This window comes from Mytilus edulis, chromosome 9 (assembly GCF_963676685.1).
Source record: "Mytilus edulis chromosome 9, xbMytEdul2.2, whole genome shotgun sequence".
NCBI lineage: Eukaryota > Metazoa > Mollusca > Bivalvia > Mytilida > Mytilidae > Mytilus > Mytilus edulis.
Genome location: NC_092352.1, coordinates 46,621,660 through 46,637,854, shown reverse-complemented (window position 1 = coordinate 46,637,854; position 16,195 = coordinate 46,621,660).

Here is a 16,195-nt window from a genome sequence, read left to right as displayed (position 1 = left end):
TTCGTTTGATGTGTTTGAACTTTTTATTTGCCATTTGATTAGGGACTTTCCGTTTTAAATTTTCCTCGAAGTTCAATATTTTAATGATTTTACTTTTAACAGCATATACAAATGCAAGAACACGCAGCATAGAGAAACGCACAAATAAATAATATAATAGTCGTTACAACGTATGAACCACAGAATAACAACGAACATCTACCATTAACGACAGCACAGGACATCATAAATAGTGACGTTTTATAGTTACGACTATACATCTTGAAATTCATACCATTATATTCACAATACTAATCCAAACAATTAACATGATTAAAATATTTTGTGTGGTTTTTTTTTTGTGGTTTTTGAAACCTTATTCGGATTAACCATGTGGTCAGAGCAATCCAATTTACCGATAATATGAACGTATCATCAAGACTTATTGTAAAATTGAGAATGAAAATGGGGAATGTGTCAAAGAGACAACAACCCGACTATAACAGACAACTTTATACAGTTCGTATTATCGAAAAGATATACCACAAGACTAACAATCCTCAACTTGCAACGCCTCTCCGTAGACAAAAAGATGACTACTGGATTCGACAATTGGGAAATGCGACACCATATGGTTGCAAGGACCAAATAGATAGTATAGGTATTTTATCTAGTCCTTCCTGTAGCTCGGTGAATGTGATGAATATTTTCAACTCTACTCCTCGACGTAGATGCAGTCATGGTCATCGGTCATCGGTAGTATACATCACCTACTTTTGCATGATTTCTCTATTAATGACTTGCTACCACTTATACAAAAGCCGTTAGGTATTCATCACATTCGCACGAAACTTTATTCATTACCCCTTTCAAAACTTCATTCTATATTCAAATTATGTTTTGAAACCACTGTTACAAACCCTCAATCAACCAATACAAACTTACAGCTATCATTTCGGATATTGCAAGTCACAGACTTTTCCAGTTCGCATTGAAAAAAATGAAAAAGAGAAAAGATCTTTTCTTAAACTTTCCTTTGCCAATAAAGGTATCGATGGCGTCAACTCAGGCAATATCCTTTATCTTTAATTAGTTCAGTCGAAAATACCTCCTTATTTCAAAGATTAGTTTGTTCCAATAATTTCTTATACCTATACCAAACTAAGATTTTCAATAATAAACACGTTTTGCACGATCTCAATATTGACGACTTCAAGTCTAAACCTCCTGATTGCACCTGTGCTAGTTCCGGCTGGCCACGTTATTACCGGGGACCTCAACATTGTCAATAACACTTCTCTACGAAAATTGTTATCCAAAGGTCCGAAATATCGTGAGCCTAAATCCATCAATTGGAAATACAACTTCAAAATACTGATTGATTCAGTCGAGGATTATGCCAGGCAATAGGCTAAACGCGAGAAAGAAGACGTAGATACTCTTTCCGACTGGATTAAGGCTGTGATGTCGTTAATACAAATCCGAATTAGATAACTTAATGGGTCTATCAATACCCACGCTACGTCAATTTTTAAATACCCAAATGTTGCAAAACACTTGTCCTACTTCCAAGACAAATATGTTGTTGTCCCCGCAGATAAAGCCCCAAACAATATCGTCTATCTATGAGTTTGATTCTCCCTCTGGTATCTTTCGTCCCTCTTTTATACAACAGGGCTGAATCCATTTTTTTTAATTTATTTTTTTAAAGATATGGGGGAGGTCTTGATTATTAGAAATGTTTATGTATTTGGTCTTTTTCGTGCCATTAATTTCGAAATCCCGAGAGGGAAATTTACTGTCCCATGAATCCGCGGTTCGCATAAAAGCTACTTCATATTGATAACGTAAGTGCAATATAAATTAAGGCATATCAATGATATCTTATTATACAACGTAAAAACAACAGTTGAGATTAATTAATATGGTGCTTTTGAAATAAAAAGGTGAAATTTCATTTATATGCTCAATTTCGTTTCTGATCACTTATTAACATATTTTGTAAGAAAAGGAAAAGAAAACGCTCCCAAATGCTTTACAACGCTCTATTCTTCTCAGGTTCTTCTGTAAATTAAACCAAGACCATTTTGCTAACCATTAAATTTATTATATCATTTTTAGCTCACCTGGCCCACAGGGCCAAGTGAACTTTTCTCATCACTTAGCGTCCGGCGTCCGTCGTCGTCGTCCGTCGTCGTCCGGCGTTAGCTTTTACAAAATTCTTCTCCTCTGAAACTACTGGGCCAAATTAAACCAAACTTGTCCACAATCATTATTGGGGTATCTAGTTTGAAAAATGTGTGGCGTGACCCGGTCAACCAACCAAGATGGCCGTCACGGCTAAAAATAGAACATAGGGGTAAAATGCAGTTTTTGGCTTATTACTCAAAAACCAAAGCATTTAGAGGAAATCTGAGATAGGTAAAAATGTTTATCAGGTCAAGATCTATCTGCCCTAAAATGAATCGGTCAACCCATTGTTGGGTTGCTGCCCCTGAATTGGTAATTTTGAGGAAATTTTGCTGTTTTTGGTTATTATCTTGAATATTATTATAGATAGAGATAAACTGTAAACAGCAATAATGTTCATCAAAGTAAGAGTTACAAATAAGTCAAATGACCGAAATGGTCAGTTGACCCCTTTAGGAGTTATTGCCCTTTATAGTCAATTTTTAACCATTTTTCGTAAATCTTAGTTATCTTTTACAAAAATCTTCTCCTCTGAAACTACTTTGCCAAATTAATTCAAACTTTGCATCAATCATCTTTGGGGTATCTTGTTTGAAAAATGTGTCCGATGACCTGCCCATCCAACCAAGATGGCCACCACGGCTAAAAATAGAACATAGGGGTAAAATGTAGATTTTGGCTTATAACTCTGCAACCAAATCATTTAGAGCAAATCTGACAAGGAGCTAAATTGTTAATCAAGTCAATATATATCTGCCCTGAAATATTCAAATGAATTGGACAACCGGTTGTTGGGTTGCTGCCCTCCGATTGGTAATTTTTAAAGAAATTATGCCGTTTTTGGTTATTATCTTGAATATTATTATAGATAGCGATAAACTGTAAACAGCGATAATGTTCAGCAAGTAAGATCTACAAATAAGTCAACATGACCTAAATGGTCAATTGACCCCTTAAAGGGGTACTAGCTACGAGATATATAAAAAATCTAAAGTAAGATTTTTTTTGTTTAATCAATAATGAAAGTGAAATAGTGAAATAATAATTCGCTTTTAGCAGCCAAAATAGTTCAATTTTATCAAATTAAGCGAAGAAACATTGATATTTGCTAATTCACTTGCAAGTGAATCAGTCGACCTCATTAAATCCGTATTCATGTGAACTTCAGTTTAACCCCTAGCTAGAGATTGACAACGCATGCATTGTACGTGTACTGGTTATTTTTAAAGAAAAAGAATGTCAACAATGAAAGTGAAACTAAGGTAAACCATTTGATAACTTATTCGATCCATATAAAATCATTCTAATACGGTTAAAAACAATGGGAAACATATATGTTTAATCTATAAAATAAAATCAAACAGACCTATAAAAATCTAATTGCACGTGTTGGTTTAATCTATTCATATCTTTATTATGTTTACATCGCTTATATGGTCATTTGAGGTCAAATCGATAGTTAATTAGATGGCGTGTGGACTAAAATTCACACGAAACGAACCTACATATTCTCTACCCCATGCTCTGTAAACTGTTTCTTTTGGACTTTTGGTAGTTTGGATAAATTTTTTACATTGTTATAAATCAAATATGAGAATTTGAGACAAATCTGTGACCATGAATTTGACAGCTAGTGCCCCTTTAAGGAGGTATTGCCCTTTATAGTAAATTTTTAACAATTTTCATTATTTTGGTAAATTTATTTAAATTTTTACCAAATACTTTACTCTGTTACTAATGGGCAAAGTTCATTATAGATATAATAGTAAGAAGCAAGAACTTCAAACACATCACCATCACCAAAATACAATTTTGTCATGAATCCATTTGTGTCCTTTGTTTAATATGCAAATAGACCAAGGTGAGCGACACAGGCTCTTTAGAGCCTCTAGTTACAGTGTCCCTTTCAACTCTGAGGTTTTCAGATTGAACACTGCATGTGGTATGAGTGCTCGACTGCAATCTTAATTAAATGGAAATGTCAGTTTTTTTACCGATGGTCGGTAGTTGTTTCAAAACATTCCATTTTCTCCAAAAATTAAAACTGAACACGAAACTGCCATTAGTAATGAAAATGTCGTTAAACATCAATCAATCATTTAAAACTTATTTTTACTGACTTTGACACATGTGAGGACTTATACATCTAGAATATGTGTGTATCCCGGCGTTCGAAATTATTTATTAAGTAAAAATGAATTATTATGTCCATTAAATGCTACTTTTATTTCGTTACCTTATCATATACCTATATTACTAGAAGATAAAAATATCGGTCCTTCATTGCAAATCTGGTAATAACCATTCGTTACACAATCATGCATTCAATTTACTTCATTTTTATACGCCCGTCAAAATTTTGACGGGATGTATTGTGGTATACAAATGTCCGGTCTCCGTCTGTCCGGCGTAAAGATGTCGCACCGTAACTTGAGATCAACTCATCCAAATTTCATGAAACTTAATACAGTTGTTCCTTATGATGGTCAAACGATCTGTATTCTTTTTGGTGAAAATAAGATTAAAACTTTTTGAGTTACGGGACTTTGTAACTCAAACAGGGTGTGGATTTTTTCACATGTCGCACCGTATCTCAAACACAATTTATGAAAATTGCTTAAAACTTTACACACTTCTTAGTTATATTAAACTGAAGATCTGTATAATTTTTGGTAATGATTCAAAATTTTATTTTTGAGTTATTGAGTATTTTGTAAAAAAAGGGGGATGGGGTTTTTACATGTCGCGCCATATCTCAAAAACGATTTATGATTATTGCTTAAAACTTTACAAACTCATTAGTTATATCAATAGATCTGTATACTTTCTGGTTTTGATTCAAAATTTTATTTTAGAGTTTTTATTGAGTTTTTTGTTTAAAAAGGTGGGTTTTCACATGTCACGCTGTATCTCAGAAACTATTTATGATTATTGCACTAAATACGATGGGCGTATCATGCGCTCATGGCGCATCTGTTTATTATATGATCAAATGTCGGGAAACTGTGAATTTGTCCATGCGCGAGTACAATATCGGATTATTTTGCTAGAATGTTATCGTTGAATTAATGACCAGAAGCTAAACTTGAACGCAATTCAGCGTAATAATTGTCATAAATGTAACGAATTTTAGATCTCAAGGGGACAAGATAATCAAATGTTATTGAATCAGATATTTTACCTTGCTTTTTTTTGTCTGAATGCGATTATAATCAGATTGCAGATAAGATATTCATGATCGTATCATGTGATATCGTAGGGCCTTGTCATGTGTGGCAAACATTTACATTCGACTTTTATCACATTATAAGACATTATAGGCGAGTGATATGAGAGCCAAATTTACATTTTTAATGCACCTACCTAACACACGGCTAAATTATATATCATTAGAAAGCTAAGAATGTGTACTTTCTAAATATCCCGGTCGTCAAAAGAAATTATGGTGCATTTTTTTTTAAATCGAGGTCAAAGGTCATGGGTGCAATTTCAATTCACGGATACTTCCAGTTGTAAAATCGAGTCAAAACAAATGCAAAAGAAACAATTTTATAGGAATGCTGTATTACTGTTGGGAAAATATATTTCTATCATAATATTAATTAATTTTGGTTGATTTTAACGGTAACACATGTTACATAACGTTTTCTCTCGGAGTCTTTGAAAATCAACCATTTAAGTCACACAAATGTATCTGTAGTCGCCATTGCATTATCTAAATCTTATAATACCTCCATATCATTTGATTGCACGTATTTACAAACATATATCTGCAAATTTGATATAAATAATCCGAAACAAAATATTTGAAGCAAGAGGAAAATATAACATATGACGTATTTTTAATTGTTTAGAAAAGTCCCATGATGAGCTGTTCATTAAAATTGAGGAAGCGTATGGTCTCCTGTTAGTTTGAAAGCCTGCCAACCGCTTCAAGATCAGACAACCATAGAGCAGATTTTCTTTTATTATTGTAGTGCAATATGTTGATATATAAAAAAGAAGATGTGGTATGATTGCCAATGAGACAACTATCCACAAAAGACCAAAATGACACAGACATTAACAACTCATACATCACTAAATCAGATATGATAAGAGTACTAACAAACATAACTAAAATGAGTAAAGTGCTACTAGTATATTTATATCAACAAATTGATAGTTTTAATATAAAACTTCACAAGGAAAATATGATCACTCATTGTACGTCGAACTGTGTTTGATTTTACTTCAGTCGGCCGCCGTGTATCTTGAGATATATAATTAATCAAACAACACTTGAAAAAGTAGTTTGTACTCTTTTTAAATTACGCTAGTGATGACGTTCGGCTACTTTGGCACTAAGTATTACATTTTTTTTATCTTGTTTCACCGCTTCAAACGGAGAACAAGGCTATCCTAATATTGAACCTTTTATTTGGCTTTCTGATGTTAAAATCCCGTTAGCGTATAACCTAAATGATCGAAACGTCGGACCAATGGGATGTTGGACCATTTAGGTGTCGGAATATTGCGATATCGGAATATTATAGCTTCATTTAAACTTGTAATCTCATCATTCTTATCGGTCAACATATCCATACAAAGACAACTTCCATGGCATGGGCATATATCAGTACAGTAGAGGTTTTGCTCAAAGCGGACACAAGATCTACTATATACAGATTGAATTAAAAATTTGGAATGGACATAAGGGATTTGTCAAAGAGACACCAACGCGCTTAAAAGCAGGCAACGGCCAAAAACCACCAATGGGTCGTCAAAGCAGCAAGAAACTCCCAAATCTGGAGGCGTTCTTCAGCTGGCCCCTACTCAAAAATGTACTAGTTTGAAATGATAATGGACGTCATACTAAGCTTCGAAATATACTCAAGAAGTTAAAATAAAAGTTATACAAAACTAAGAAAGGCCAGAGGCTCCTGACTTGGGACAGGCGTAAAAATTGCGGCGGGGTTAAATATGTTTTTTGAAATCTCAACCCTCCCCCTATACCTATACCAATGCGTGAACAGATCAAATCTTGTAGAAAGTTGAATGACATCATACCGGACCGATGTTGCCTTATGCCAACCAAAGTCATACGGAGATCTGTTATTGTTTCTGTAGTTAGGTCGACATTGTCTTGGAAAAAAATAATGCCATGTAGAATGGATGCCCCATTTTTATTGTTTCTAATCTCCTGGTCAGTCAAACTTGTTGATAGTTATCAAAGGTGTGTCCATAAATACGGTGCATTTGTAGTGATAAACCTAAATGTAAAAGAGTAAAAAAAATATTTATAGATAATATACATTCTACTAAAGCCATACGTCTAAGAACTTTGTCAATAGGAATATCGTACGCTTTATTAACTGCCGCAGATTTGTCATCATCTAAAAGCTTAAGACAATACAGAAATGTTTTTAAAGCAGATGGCATAATTTCAATTGAATAATCCAGTGAAATGTTTTAGATAATGGATGAGGTGATTGGATTACAACTCTACCCTATATCTGCTTCCGTAAAATACTAGTAGCTGCATAAAGTGCTTGCAACCAGTTTCGCAGTCACTGCTCAGATCTTTAATTTTGACAGACCGTATATCACAGTCATTTTAAACGGGTAATTTTCCGTCATTACGGCATAAGACAAAATTATAGAGCTACTGTATACAATATTGGATGCACCTTGGCCTTGTTGAAGCTGTATACATATAACTATAAATTGACCATGGTTTTTTAGTTTTTGTTGAAGCTGATAATATGTTGTGTAGTTTTCTCGGCGGCGATCCTCGGGCAGAAATTAAGCCCGGCTCACTGATCAAGTAATTAAAGTTGTTAACCAGAATACTTCCTTGTGTACAGGCACGTCATGTTTAATCGTCGAAATGTTAGTAAAAGCTGTTTTATGTTCAGAACTAAATAGCTCTTTAATTTCTGATTTCAAATTTTGTAGCAAATATTTAATAGCGATGCAAGCTCGATGGTATAAAGATTTAATAGTAAAATTATCATAAGTTATTTTGTAAATCAGATCATTGTAGGAGATATATGTAGTAACACTCAAAACAGCTTGAGTTTACTTCTCAGAGGATACCTTATGAAGTTGTGTAACTTGCTTATAGGCTTTAAATACATTTGCAAAATGTACAAACAGACAAATCAGAATGAGTTGTAGATCTACTGCCCTCGTTGATATGTGAGAAGACACTGGTCGGTAGAATTGGTACATGTAGTACAAAGTCTTTGTACAGACAAAACAGAAGATGATAGGTTGTGTTTACTTTTGAAATATTTATAGCAACTCTTATGATATTTTGTATTTTCAAATGGGATGTTTTCATTTTTTTCATATTCATCGACCAGTCTTCTGTAAACTTATCTTTTCGTTTTCCCACTGCGGAAATACAACTGTATCTTCATTTAAGTGTTTAACTACATAGTTGCTATGTAGTAAATACATGACAGACTATGCATATGTGTCAATAAATGGATATTTTTTTTGCTTTTTAGCAAAGGAAGGGTTTCATTGTGAACTGGACTATGAAAATTTGACACGACTCGGAAGATTTTCTACAATTTTCCGATAGATTCCTTATTTAGAAAGGGGTGAATTCTACGGAACTCAAAAACTATGTTTTACTTTGATTTGATCTTTATTTCGGACGATTTTATATCTATTTAAGCTACACTGAAGTTAAAGATAGAAATAGAGCCGTTTAAATATGATTTATCGTACTCTAAACGCACTTTTAAGTACATGGAAATCGACTAATATATTCAGTAAAAAACGATAACGAAATAGATAAGGGATTCCGGAAATTATAGTGATTTTACCCAACATCATAAAATTACAGAAATTCGTGATTTTAAGAAATGTTGAGATAAAGTCTTGATCTTGAATGAAAAAACGATGACTGACGAGTAATTTGGTGTGTTCTAAAACGGATAGAGAGCAAAAACATTTAATAAAAATTTAATTGTAGATCCGAAAAGGTCGGGATTATGAAAATTTTGGTACAAAATGTCAAATATTTAGAAGGAATGCAAAAGCATGCGGAGTTACAGTTATAAATATTGTTTTTTATTATTTTAAGAATCTAATTCACTTAATTATTATGTCTAAAAGAAGAGATACGACTTATTTCCTTTGCTTGAAAAACATGTCGTAATTTTATAATTTTCAACTAATTTCTGAAATAAACGTCAATTTTACAAAAACTGCACCGTACGATTTTGTGACGACCGGGCAAAAATCAAAGTTTAATCATTATTCTTTCATTTAAAAATAAAATTAGCCGTGTGTTAGGTGGGTGCATTAAAGTCCTTAACTAGACGTCTTTTTCAAATATTACACTCGCCTATTATACCATAATAAACTTACAGGTAACTGTTTAACATAATGATAACTGGTAAGTAAGGGCCTAAAACATTTCAAAGTACAAAAATAAAATTACAGGATATCATTAGATTGAATATTAAATGCAAAACAAAAATCATCAAAACAGCGATATCAGGCTTATCATTTTGTGTACAAAAAAAAACATCAGTGACTATGACTTGAAACAAAAAAGTTAAAAGGTCCAAAAAAAGTACGATATTCGAGAGCATTGACGGCCAAAAATACCCATTTTTTTTGTTTAAAATAGCTTAGGTAATCTATTCCTTGGTAGAAAATCCTTATTATCTCGAACGATTCAAATTCCTGTAAACTGTATTGTGGTCATTTTATCGGTATTTATAAGCCAGAACTTGGCTAGCCATAAAACCAGGCTGAGGTTCTACCCACCATTTTTCGTAAAATGTCCCACACCAAGTTAGGAATTTGGCAGTTGTTATCAAAAAGTTCTGATTTTGTAGCAGTTCAGTTTATCTATTATTCCGTTGTTTCCCTCTGTTTTGGTTTGTGTGACCCGAATTTGTTTTTGCTTAATCGATTTATGTCTATTGAACATCGGTAAACTACGGTTGCTTTTTTTTTTTTTTTTTTTAACTCTGATCGATATGATATCCCTTACTAACAGATTTATAAATGAATATTGTGAAAATATGCATTACTTGAATAACTGCATTACTTTTAAAACTAAATTAACCCCCTTCACTATCAGGAAACATACTAGTGGAGATATTTTCGAACCTGTCGGGCAAATTACTCTCCGAATTTGTCTTAACTGAAAGTGTCAGACTTTGCCTCGACAATGTTGTCCTACTTTTTCTTAACTGTCACGCAACGTAGAAACAAAATTTATTCATCCTTGTCGGAATTTTTTTTTCTAGTGTTAAAAAGTTTCTGATGACTCAACCAGCTCACCTACATGCTTACAAAATAGAACATAGGGACAAAATGCAAGTTCCGTCTATCATCTTGAAACTGCTACAGATAGAGAAAACCTGACAGGGGCAGAAATGCTCAGAATATTTATTGGACCTACCTATGTATATATACATCCAAATTAAGTAGAAGTAATTGCATATTAATAACAGTTATTACCATTTTGTTTTTCAGTTTTTGCCTATTATTTGAAAACTTTACTATAAAACAAAATTTCAAACTTTATGCATCATAAAGTCTTAACTTCACTACAATAATAACAAACACAAAGCAATACATTTAGCCGTGCAGACTAGAAACACAAAGAAAGGGCGGAAAAGTGTAAATGATATACAATAAAATGAAAATGCTTAAGACCTAGCTTCTAAGTAACTTCTAAACGATGTGCAAGTGAGTCTGCCACGTACCCATTTTGGCAGTATCAGATTTCCATCGACCGTGCCGTTTCCAGCAGCGTTCGTTCACATCAGCGTTAGCTGCGACAGTGGCTCCACCCGCCCTTAAAGAATGTAAACCTATGTTTATATCACCACAAACTTCTTTGAGTCTAGCTACTATACACTCTCTAGCTCTGGTATAACTCAGTTTTTTGTTCTTGTAAATCAGCGAACACCGTTTGTCTGATCTAAAAATAGGTTTAAATAAATACTGCTCAGAACTGGACTCAATTTTACAAATACTGAAATACTTGGACAATAAATTATAAGGACAAGCAGCAGACTCACCATTTGAAATAACTAATTTTTCCCCTAATCTATACTGATCAGTTTTGCTTTTGTCAATATCAATCTCTAAATAATTAGTTTTGAAATGAACGTCTTTTCATCGAAGAGAACTAAGCTCATTGTATCTAAAAAATCCAGAGAAACCTTAAAATAGCTATATCATCACTGTCTTTACATTTTATACAAAGTTCAATAATAGATTCCGAATCAATATGTTCCTTTTTAACTTTCGGTTTCTGTGGTTGACGTTTAGATGACTCCAAATGGTCACAAATGCATTTTCTGTGGGATCTAAAAAAAACCTTGTACTGTATGTGCCCATTTTATACCGTAAAACGCTTACTGAACTACACTATAAGATGAACCTGTGTCTATCAGTTTGGTTAAATATAAGGCTCCATGTATAGGCTTTGCTGGCAAATATAGTCCACCTTGTTTCAATATAAATCTCTCCCACCGTTTATAAGCATAAAAATATTTATTGTTAGTATTGTCACTCCTGGACTGCAGTAAATACGATGACATCTTACGTCCCAATTCGTCAAAATCAGCCGAAAGAATCCCTCCATCTTGTATTTTCTCCAACACCCTGTTTTTCAGACCGATACTTGTAGGAAAGAATGAAATAAATTAAAACCTTATTTTCATAGCCAACATCCTGAAATCTGTGGATTTTCCGAACATACCATTTCTACCTCGGCCTTTTTTGATAACTGTTGCTGGTAATATTTTACTATCTTTAATGAACGATTCGAATTCTCAAACATTACCGTATACTTTGTGTAAAAGTGGCCAATATGGTGCTGAAACCCATAAAGGAACAAATAAAGTGCTATCTGCTTTATCTTGTATAATTTTGTGTATACATCGGGATATGTCTGAAGGTGGTGGCACAATCCAGTTATTATCTTTACCCACTGTCTATTGAAAGCATCAATACCCAGTGTTCCTAGACACCAGTGTTTAGTATTGAATATGCCACATTTTGCATTGTAATCAGTGGCAAACCCATCTACGGTATGTGGACCCCAATTCTGATTAAGATATTCAAAAGTAATATCGTCTATCTCCCAATCATCGCAAACAATAGTTTTGCTAATTTTATCTGCTTTAACATTCTCTTGTCTAGGTACCCACTCTGGTACGATCTTAATGCTATTTGATTCACATACATTTGCTATTTTAATTGCAATATTTTGTAAATCAGATTTCTTGCTGTCCTTTTTTATTATGTTTACAACGTTCTGATGATCTGTGTGCCACTTAACTGTTTTGGCCTTTTAATGACATAGATATAGACTGCAGTACTCTATAAACTGCCTCAAGCTCTCTCCAAGTACAACTTTTCAATTTTTCTCCATCGTTTTAACTACCCATAATCTCTTCGTCTATGGCTTTTACCAAATAGCCACCGTAACCTATGCCCGAGGCATCAGTGTATACTACACTCGAGTATTGCTCAACAATATGCAATTCTCTGCCATTCATTTTCTCTATATTTTCCTTCCAGAAAATTATCTCATCAAGAGATCTACTGTTCAACAGAACATTAGCATTCTAGCTTGATTTCTATAAAATACATTCGTACATACTTCTTGTACGTAGTCTAACTACAGGACCAACTGCCCCTTGCATAGATATGATCTGACCAATTATAGAAGCAATAAACCTTGCCGAAACGTGTATTTCTCCTTTACCTATTTTGTGTATAATTCTATTTAAAGTATCTAACAATTTGGAAAGTCGCCTTTCCGTGACTGAAACCTGGCCTAATTTGTCAAATTGCCATACTAAACCCAGCCATACCACATTTTGGCTAGGTGTCCAATTGCATTTATCTTCTGCTATAGAAAACTCAGAAGCTTTCAGTACTTTCTGAACAACTATGCTAGTTTCTTGGGCCTTACTTATCTCGTCAGCCCCGCCTAAGCCATCGTCTAAATACATGATAATTTTCAAACCTGAATTTCGTAAATATTTAACAATACACCTTACAACTTTGGTGAATATATAACCAGCAGTAGATATACCATATGGTAAAACATTAAAGACGTAATATTTTGTTTCACGATTTTTGACCCAAGCAAAACCTAAATATGTCTTGTGTGGTTCGAATATCTCTACATGATGGTAGGCCGATCTCAAATCGTAAATAAAGCAGTAATCTCCCTTCTTAAACATTTGACCGACTACGCTAGCATCTTCGTATTTAAATCTGAATTGATGAAGATGTGGGTTAATGTGTCTACAATCTAAAACTAATCTTAATTTGTTTTTATTGTTAGCTACCGTCAACGGATTGACCACTTTAGGTTTACATGAAAATTCTTTTATGCATCCTAATTCTATCAACTTTAAAATCTCATTTTCTACGAAATCTTAATTTTCTAAAGACGACTTGTTGTTATTAAAAAATAGCTCACTTGGCTCTGTGTGAAAAGGTATTTTATATCCATGTTCTATGATATCAATTACTGTCTCGTTAGCGCAAATAATATTACGCCAATAATCAATTGAACTTCTTAATTTACCTATAGGTGAATTACATGAAACTATAGCATTTTCTCTACCAAAATTAACAGATAAATCAATACTAAATCATCTAGTACTTATCTTATCAGACTTTTCTTTCTGAGTTTGTCAACCCTGTTTATAATGGTCTGACCTCCAATGTTCTGATAAACCACACTCATAACATTTTCCGGGTCGATGCACCACAGGAATGTTAACTGCACTCTGTTGATTAACTGAGTGAATCGAGTAGACTGTGGGGCACTGTAAGGAGTTGTACGTGTCTTAAACTTTGTGTCGCTCTTCATTTTCCTCGACGCTTTGTTTTCTGTTCGTATTATGCGTTTTCGTCTTCTGAATCATCTACAAGGTTGTGCGTTTCATACTCGGTAACTGTTCTCTATCCGTTCTCGGACTGATCCGCGAGCTTAATCAATTTTTGTCGATGATTAAGAATGTCCAAACCTTCACAAATGTTCCTCATCCCGCCCTCTGTACTTTCGTTGTTGTCCTGCGATTCTGTTAGAATACTTCTGGCCTCTTTCATCTTGTTGGCGATTTTTGTGTTAACCTTGAACTGCTCTTCGTTTCCCTTTCGCTTGAAAACGTAATTTTCAGTGTTCATCTGCTGAATTTTTGACATTTGAGTTTCTGATAGTTGCCTTTGCGTTTCGTGAACGGATCTCTGAAACGTGTCTAAACGACTAGATATTAATCTGTCGATGCTCTGCAGTATCTCGTTTTGGTTCTGGCTCATAGCATCTTTAATTTTCCGGTCAATGAGCATGTTTATTTCTGCCGGCTCCGACATGTTTAGTGTTGAACGTCTGCGGCTAGAAAATTAAAAAAAAAAACCGCTTTCACCTCATTAACATAATGACACTTATTAACACAATCCAAATCATTGGTCCACGTTACCACGTGTACAACTACACATAACAAAACCCGCCAAAAACATACCGTTCTTATAAAACGTTCTATTTGGACAACATTTTCCCGCTATACTCCGAAACGCGGGAAAATACATTTATCAACATGACAAAATCTACCAAAAATGTCAATGGTCGTACTCATTAGTCCACTCCTTATTGGGGTGATTGTTGTTTGGTGACATCTTTTGTATGTATTTTCCGTTTTGCGTATTATTTTGAAACCATAGAAGTGTGAATCAATTATTTCATAAATTTTTTTTTATATAAAATGTTCATTCCCCACCCTCATATCATCCATCTTTCCCTTCCCACCACATCTTATCACTCTCTTACTTACACTCGCTCTTCTTCCTCTCACACACATCCACTCACTAATCTGTCACACATATACTCTAATCTCACACACGGAAACTTTCTCCCCTCTCTCCAAAACACACCAACACTCAGTCAGTCACTCACACACACCATCTTCCTCTTACACATACTGTCTCCTTTCACACATTCTGTCTGCTAATATCCCCTATCACACACACACACTCTCTCTTATCACACTCTCTCTTCTATCACACACTTTCTCTCCTATCACACTCTCTTTCTCTCCTCTCTTATCACACTCTCTCTCTCTCCTATCACACTCTCTTATCCCACACTCACTAATCCTATCACTCTCTCTCTCTCTCCTATCACACTCGCTCTCCTATCACACTCGCTCACCTATCACACTCTCTCTCCTATCACACTATCTCTCTCTCCTCTCCTATCGCACTCACTATCTCTCTCCTATCACACTCTCTCTCCTATCACACACTCTGTCTCATCATTCTCTCTCTCCTATCACTCTCTCTCCTATCACACACTCGCTCGCCTATCACACTCTCTTTCTCTCCTCTCTTATCACACTCTCTCTCTCCCATCGCACTCTCTCTCCTATCACACACTATCCCTCTCTCCTATCACACTCTCTTTCTCTCCTCTATCACACTCTCTTTCCCTCCTATCACACTCTTCCTCTCCTATCACACTCTTTCTCTCTTCTATCACTCTCTCTCTCTCTTCTATCACTCTCTCTCTCTCTTCTATCACTCTATCCCTCTCCCTTCGATCCCACTCTATCACTTATAGCCCAACACTTCACTTTAGCACAACCTTTTACTTTAGCCCAACCTTTCACTTTAGCCCAACCCTTCACTTTAACTCCACCGTTCGCTTTAATTCTATCCTTAATTTCTACCCTTAACTTTAATCCTACCGTTTACTTTAACACTACCCTTTACTTTAATCCTACCGTTTACTTTAACATTACCCTTTACTTTAAGACAACCCTTCACTTTAGCCCAACCCTAAACTTTAACCCAATCCTTACTTTTAGCCTTAACTTTAACACCCCTACATCACCCATAACCTACATCGACCGTAACCTACATCACCCTTAACCTCTTGACCTTTAACCAACTTACACCCCATCATTTCCCCTACCCTGCACTACACTTAACCCTTACTCCTATACATAAACAAATGCCTCTCCTAGTGAATGCTCTGTATACG